Raw genomic sequence first — 7,665 nt, 5'->3', positions numbered from 1 at the left:
TGTCCCCCCTCGGGTTCTGGGTGCGGGAGCCCAGGGGCTGGGCACCGGGCCCCCTTCTCAGCCCGTCTGGAGCTGAACGGCTGCGCAGGGGTCCCTGAAGCCTGCCCATAGGTGGCTCAAGGGCCACAGCACCCATCCACCAGCACAGAGGTTCTTCAGACTTACCCCACACCCATGAGACTGTACCTAAGTGCAGAGCAGAAGGGTTATTTGGAGTGTAAAAGAGGAATTTGTTCCTTTGAACACTTCCCCACACATCAGACGATGCCATCTCTCTCTTAACTCTGTTTCCCTCAGAGCTATGTGGTTTGAATGGTTGGAACTATTTATGCCTGGCTCTTTCCCTTCCAAGCCCAGTCCCACCTTGCTCCCTCCTGACAAAGCTCTGCCAGCCCTACAGGCTGTGTCTTCCCAGCAGAGCTCTCGTTTGGGTACCATAAATTAGCCTGTTAATTTCTTCTTCAGCAGAGGAGGAAGCCTGGGCTCTCTTTAGCTTGTGAAACCCCAGGTGGTCTCCAGTTACCACATCTTGCCCAGGTATGGTACCACTGGCACACTCCAAGCCCAGTGCAGCACTTCAGGTTCCCCCCAGGTTCTCCCCCCGGTTCCCCTGCCCCTCTGGCTGCCTTCAGCTCTGAGGAGATGGGACCGGCTCAAGGGCAGCACACGAAGCCCAGCAGCCACGTTTCTCTGTGCTTACCTAAAGCCAGGCACTGAGGCACAAACCTAGGAAGCGGGAGTAAAGGATCAGTCCCGCAACTGGGTGAGAAACATGGCTTCTAGCGGTGCTACACTGCTGCAGAGCATTTGATTTGGGGAAAAAAGTTCCAGCCCTCCCAACCAACAGCCAGGTTGGCTGTCTCAGTTGTGCGAGAAGTTCACCGATTCCTCTGGCTCTGCCACGTGTCAGCCTGGAGCTGAGAAACCCTCAAGTGATCATTTACATCACTGTGCCTGGAATGGCAGAGATGCTCCTTGACATGCTCCCAGAGGCTCTACATCATCAGAAGAGCTGCTTTCCATGCTGTCTTCCTGCAGACTGGGCTGTCCTGTCCTCCCCCAACATGGAACCACATGGTGGGATGGGTGATTTCTCCAGCAGGCAGGAGGGATGGGAAGGCACATGGCTTTAGCAAGCTCCAAAGCCATCTTCAGCATGTTGGCCCAACCTGGAATATGTGCTAGCTGGGGAAGATGTCACAGGCAGGGGTGCCTTTCTGTGCCCAGAGTCCCCACGGTCCCCCACCGGACATCAGACAGAGCCTGCTGTCACCAGACAGCTGACATCTGCTCTCTGCCCTGTTTGCAGCCTAGCAGAGCACACAGGGCAATCCTGGAAAGCCATCAGAGAATGACAACAGTGAAGTAACTGAGTACTTCCAGCAAAGCATCTCAGGGGGAAGAAGTGGTTGTGGGTCTAGGGTCTAGGGGTGCACCAGTGCATCAGCTCATCTTGAACACGTCAGCTGTGTGAATGACAGAATGCCTCCCTGTCACTGTCCTCAGCTCTCAACAACAGCAGTGGGTTTTGCAGCTTCAGTGTATCACGTTTTCTGTGCTGTCCCCTCCTTCCCATAGGAACAGCCCCAGGATTGATCCCATATGAGAAGTCTGAGGTCTGGCAGCCTTCTGAGTGGGGGGGAGAGCTGAGGCCCATCACCTGCCTGACATTTGTCACAGCTTCCTTGAAATCTGCTTGAGCAAAACAACTAGGATTTCACAAATTGGCAGTCTCCGAGGGGAAAAAAACCCACAATGTTCCATTGAAGCATTTCCAACCAGCTCTGTGGTCACCGTATTTTTCTCTCAAGAACTGGTGCACTGGCAGAGATGCACACCCCACGTGTGCTCCCTCGGGGCAGCCTCTCTCTCCTGTGCCTCTCCCGCCTCTCCAACTCATTTCCAGCATCATTCTCCTCTACGGTCCATCACCACTGCTAGTTACTCTGACAGTCAGCATTTCCAGGAATGTGCAAGCTGACAGCTTTTCCTACGCAGTCCCCGACATGAACAACAGGGACTGGCCCTGTCCCAGCCCGGGGGGGACGGGGTCCCACGGGGAGTGGGGCAGTGCAGGGGAAGGCTCACCCACCCTAGCAGCCACCCCACCACCATTCAGCCTGGGGTTGTCCTGATTTAATTGTCAGCTGCCTTCAGGGTGCTGGAGGACGACGTGCTCAGCCAGGACACGCACGTGGGTTCATGACAGATTCATTAGGCTTATTGCATACCCTGTTAGACACAGTTACGAGAGCAAGTGGCTCTAACACAGCTCTCTAGTAAGATTTGTAGTTGCATTGCTCTTCCTTGGTCTGTATTTCTGGGAGGGAAGGGGGTGCTGGACATGATGGTAGCTGGAGAAACAGCCCGTCTAAGTCCATAGAATAGTTCACGCTTCCGTAATCCCTGTGCAAGGAGCAGGGAAACATGATTTCCCAGCTGAAAGCATCTCTTCTCCGGCACTGGCCACATTGAATGTGTGTTCACAAGGTCCTGCCTCGCTGGCAGCAGGCAGAACCCCCTGCGGAGGAAGGAAGGGGAGACCTCTCCAGCTCTGTGTCAGCAGGACCCAGCAGTGCTGGGGCTCTGCCAGGAGCTGGCAGGGACCCAGGGTGGCTCTCGAACCTTGATAAATCACAACTCTTCTCCCTTCTCAGAGCCCAATGCAACACAAGACGCTGCTCTCCAAATTCTGGTTTACCCAGTTCCTCCCTCACTCGCTCTCCTGGGTAAACTCACACATCAGCTTCAGGCTGAAATCATGGAGTCTCAGAACTGCAACTCCTTTCCCCACCCCCACCCCTGCCTCCAGTTCCCAATAAATTAGGCAAGTAAACACCAGATTTGCAGCTGGGCGTGCTGGGGCACAGCAGACCATGAACACCTCCCCTTTGCCTCTATCTTGGTGAGCGGGGGACCCCTGATACCACCCCTCCGACCCTGGCTGGCTGTGACAGGGACCACACAGCTCAGGCCAAGGGACTTTCGTGGCTGTTATTTCCCTTCTGCTCCGTCTCTGTGATACAGACAGGGCTCAGTCTCAGGTCTCCCTGCGAAGATGATTTTTCCTGACTCCTCTGAAGCTTTTTGGTGTGTTTCCCAGAAGAGAAAGTCTGGGGGAACCCCATGGGAAGTACTTTGTCTGGCAGTGCTGTGTACTGCAAGATGATGGTTATTAGCACACTCGAAGAAGCTGCCAGTTATCTTTCATCCTGCTGTATCCCCTAGGAATAAGGCAGAAACCTCTGCACAGTGCCTTGTTCAATAGGCTCAAGTCTTAACCATAGGACTGCTGAATTATGAATCCTCTGCAATAGTAACAGCGATGTGATATGACAGCCGTAGCCTGGGATGTCTCTGGCGTCTTGTGTCAGCCCTGCAGACTCACCTTCTAAGCAACACAGGTATGGGACATGCAAAGTTTCGCTTCCCAGGCTTCCTCCAAAGGCAGCATCATCCCTTCTCCCCTCCCTAACCCCCACCTCAGCCCAGTGCTGCTGCCTCCACATCCTCCTCCAGCAGAAGGAGCCTGGGGAGCACAGGCACATCACCAGCCCTGACAGCTTGTCACAGTCACTTTTCCTGATGGTCCCAGGTTAATCACCACCTCTCAGGAACGCAGCCACTTAAGGTTGTTCTTCACTGCCCAGGAGACTTGTGACCAGCTGGGCTGCCTCACAGGGCAGGAGAGAGGAGGAGGATGGGAGGGATGGACTGCAGGCTGCAGAGGGAGGTGAAGGAAGGGCATTTGGAACCTTCAGGACAAAGGCAGCACTCTGCACACTGAGCTGCAGCTCTCCAGGCACAAATGTCTTCTCCAAGTGAGTCACTGCAGCATCTTCTGTAGTCAAAGAAGGAAAAAACACTTTCAAAGGAGTGTCTGCCTGCTAGGAATGCCTGTTGGGACAGGGCCTTCCAGAGAGACAGCTGCCTCTTCATTGACCTGCAGGTTGTCTGTGTGTACTTCCATATATTAGAGTTAAAGAATAATGGGATTTTGGTTGAACTACAAGGTTCAGCTGATGGGAGGGCAGCTGTATAACTCCTTACACAATGTCTTCGTGTGTCTCAGAGGGCAGAAGTGTTAGCAGACTCTGAAGCAATAGAAAGAACAAGGGCAACCCTGGGGGCACTGGGCAGGAGAAAGGAAACAGGAGATTATCCAGACCTCTGACTTTACAATACAATTTCATCTCTAACAGATAAAAAACTGGGAAAATAAACAGAGTAGCTGAGCAACTCCATCAGTGACTGATGGCTAGCTGGATCCACATGGCAGCCTGGAGGTGTGAAGCTCCTTGAAGATGCAGAGGGCAATGTTGTCAAGACAGAGCTGAAGTGCTGACCTGACCCAATACGACTCATCCTGCGGGCCTGAGCAGTGAGCTCCCAGTGGCACAGAGCTCTCAGCTCTCCCGCTGCATCACCACGCATCAGCACCAGTGAGCGCCTCCCCTCCCAATCTCATCCTCTCATCCCATCCTGCACCGTGTCCACCTTGCTTTTCTGCTTCTCAGACACTGTTTTTTCTGCCTTTCTTTTTAGAGATGGAAAATAAAGGACAAAGGACCTGGTTTCCTCCTGGTTCTTGAACACAAGAGCCCTTGCAGAGGACCTATTTTAAGAAAGAGCCTTCCTCTGCCATAATAGCAGCTCAGCGAGGGCAGGCTCAGTGCCGTGCCCTCCAGTCAGGCACTTGAGATACCTGCTAGCAGCCACTTGAGCCGCCAAATGCTTTTCCAGCAGTGGCAGAAATCAATGTCTGCAAGATGTGCTCCAGCAGGATTCATGGGGAAGATGGGGAGATTCATGTCCTGGGGAGAAGCCCCTACTACGCAGCCCCTGCACTGGCTCACTGCTCGGGTGGCAGCAATGCCACCTTCTCCCCAGGGTTGGCACCCCATGGGAAATGGGCAAGGGTACCTGCTGGGTGGCTCGGATCCCCTCCAAGGCTGAACATCTCATGCTTCCAATCCACAGGGCTGAAGAAGCAGGATGTTCCCATGAGAAGGGCTACCCAGACTCCCCTCACTCATGGCAGCAATTTTTTTTTTGACATGAAAAATCCTGAAGCTGATTTTATGTCAGATGCAGAAGGCAGGGCAAGATCCCACAGAGGCCATTTGGCACATTTTGCTCGGTGCTTAGCCCCAGGCTTGTGCTCCAGGGACACATCTCACCTTGGAAAGCCCCGGTGTGTCCGCTCCAGTCTTGCCTGGCAGGTCATTCCATGCTTTTTTGATTCTCCACTTGGGAAGGTGCTTCTTGACATCTGTTCTGAATTTGATTCTCCTCTATTTACGTTTTATAGCCCTTGCTCCTCTCCCCTTGGTGGGGCTGAGAGCAGTAACTCGACATGTTATTATCCGTATCGCTTAAGTTTTTATGCACTTCACTTAAATTTTCTCATAACCAGCTTTATTTTTCCCTTTCTCCTGGCTGTCTCCAGTACTAGATATTTTAGTGCTGGATTAAGCATCTTTATCCTTCTTTCCCCTTTCCATAAGGTTATTTTTTAATGATGTAAGCAGAGTTTATCGCACTTCACAAATAATCTGTTAAAGTAGAGCTTGAGCACGTAAGTGTTCTTGATCCACTGCAGATCTACCCTGAAGAAGTCCTGGGACCAAAGTGATGCTTTCTTCATCCCCAAGTGCCTCCAGTGAACTGGAAGAAGAGCAGACCTCTCCTCCAGGTTCAGCTGAGTGGTGCACAAACTACTTGTGCTCATAGGAAAGCTGCAAACCTCCCTCAAAATTAGCTCTGTGTTGCTCTTATACATGCATTGGAGAACCTTCTCAAGTTCCTCCTTGTTAAAACCATCAAGCCCATGGTGAACATATTTTAAAAGCCAGCGCCCATTTCAAGTAACTAACAACTGTTATGGGAAACAGAAAGGTGAGGCTGAAGGCTAAGATGTTCAAAGTTGCCTTAATTATTAGAGCATGGGCTTCCAAATCCCACAAGAAGGACAGAAAATGTGGGCGTCAAAATTCTCAGTGTGCTCAGAGAAGCAGGAGTCAGGGAGTTTTGGGGACATCTTGACTGCAGTCTGCCTGGCTGGCTCCACCAGACTTGGAATCAGTCCGATTCATTGCAGCAGCTCTGAATTCAGAGCAGAGGGAGCAGACAAAGCTCATTGCCTATTCCAGCCAGAAAGACTACAACAATAGTTGCAGATTTCAATTTTTTAAAAATAAGGTGACTTGAGTAGATGGCCAAGAATATACCTTCTGTCTTCTCAGCCCCCAACTGAGCCCCGCTAGTAATTACATACAAACTGTCAGAACTGCTTTGGGAAAACAGTGCTAGATCTAAAGCAGTCTGACGCAGTTCTGTGCAACGCTTTGCATGGAGAAATGGGGTCCTCACCAACCACCAAAGCCCAGAGGGAAGAGGAGGGACAATTCAGTCCCTGCAAAGTGCAACAGAGACTTTTTCTCTCAACCGCTAACAGTCCCCCTGTTGGGTAGCCTGGGCCAGAGGTGGGTAATGGATTCAGGCTACTCCTGGAGAAAACCACGTTCCTGTGCAAAGCAAATCTCCAGCTATGTCAGTGCATCTGTTTGCAATATAGAATACACAAAGCTCACATCCCTCCTTGCTTCACACTCTGCTCCAGTATTTATCCTCCCAGCAAGCCATCGCTGCCTCATCCTCCACAACTGTGCTTCAACTTGGACATCAGCAATTTCACCTGCCACAGATGATCAGTGAAATTACCCACTGATTTAAGGCCAGGGGAGTTAAAAGAGCGTTGCACTTGAGGGAACTCATCCAAAGGCTTGGTTGCTTTTATACTGCTCTAGGCTGTAGCTACCTCTTCCACTTTGCACCAAGCTGGAGGAGTGACTGCTAGAATAGCACCGCTTTCCAAGCAAGACCCTGAGCACCTTCCATGAGTGTACAGCTTCAGCCACCTTCTGCCCTGTGCTGCTAGGCTCTGTTTGTCTGAAATAAATGTAGGCAGTTTTCCCTGTTGGCTGTGGAGATTTTGCTTGCTCAGGTGGATCTACTGGGAATATCAGCAGTTTTATTTTATTTTTCTACTAAAAGCTGTGTGTAGGTCTGTTCTATGCAGATAAACCCCCAGGTCAGTCACGCAGATAACTCCCTACCTTGCTTCCCAGCCAGGGGACAAGGATTCATAGATGTTGCTGCTGTCTCCCCATCCCTGGGAAGGATGGGAAACAGGCTAGATGCCCTCTTGCAGTGCTAGAGCTTGCAATTTCCTGCTAGAAGCCTGTGATCAACCTCATTTCTGTGAGCTATTCAAGCATTTGTGTTGTTTCACAGCATCTCAAGTGCTGACTGGAAGAAGCTCCAGGTTTTGGGGGAGTCCAGCAGGATTGCTGCTGGGGGCTGTGCTGGCAGGCACCCCCACATTGAGCAGCAGAGAAGGGCTGCCCTCCTGCCAACAGGTAAGAGGGCTCCTGGACATTGCTCTTTATCAGGAAAGGAAAAGGGGAGAAAAACCCCAACAAATCAGTTCTGATCACATGGAGATTTGAGCTGGCATTCAACCAATAAACACTGGAGGATAAAGAAACGCTGTGGAAAAAGTCATGTTGTGACATAGCCACAGCTGAGGTTCCTTCATTTTTTTTAAAGATTGTTTTTCCTTTTCTCCTCTTGGTTAAAGATGAGATTGGCAGAAAAGAGAAA

This window comes from Falco biarmicus, chromosome 8 (assembly GCF_023638135.1).
Source record: "Falco biarmicus isolate bFalBia1 chromosome 8, bFalBia1.pri, whole genome shotgun sequence".
In the NCBI taxonomy this organism is placed as follows: Eukaryota; Metazoa; Chordata; class Aves; order Falconiformes; family Falconidae; genus Falco; species Falco biarmicus.
This window is presented reverse-complemented; position numbering follows the sequence as displayed.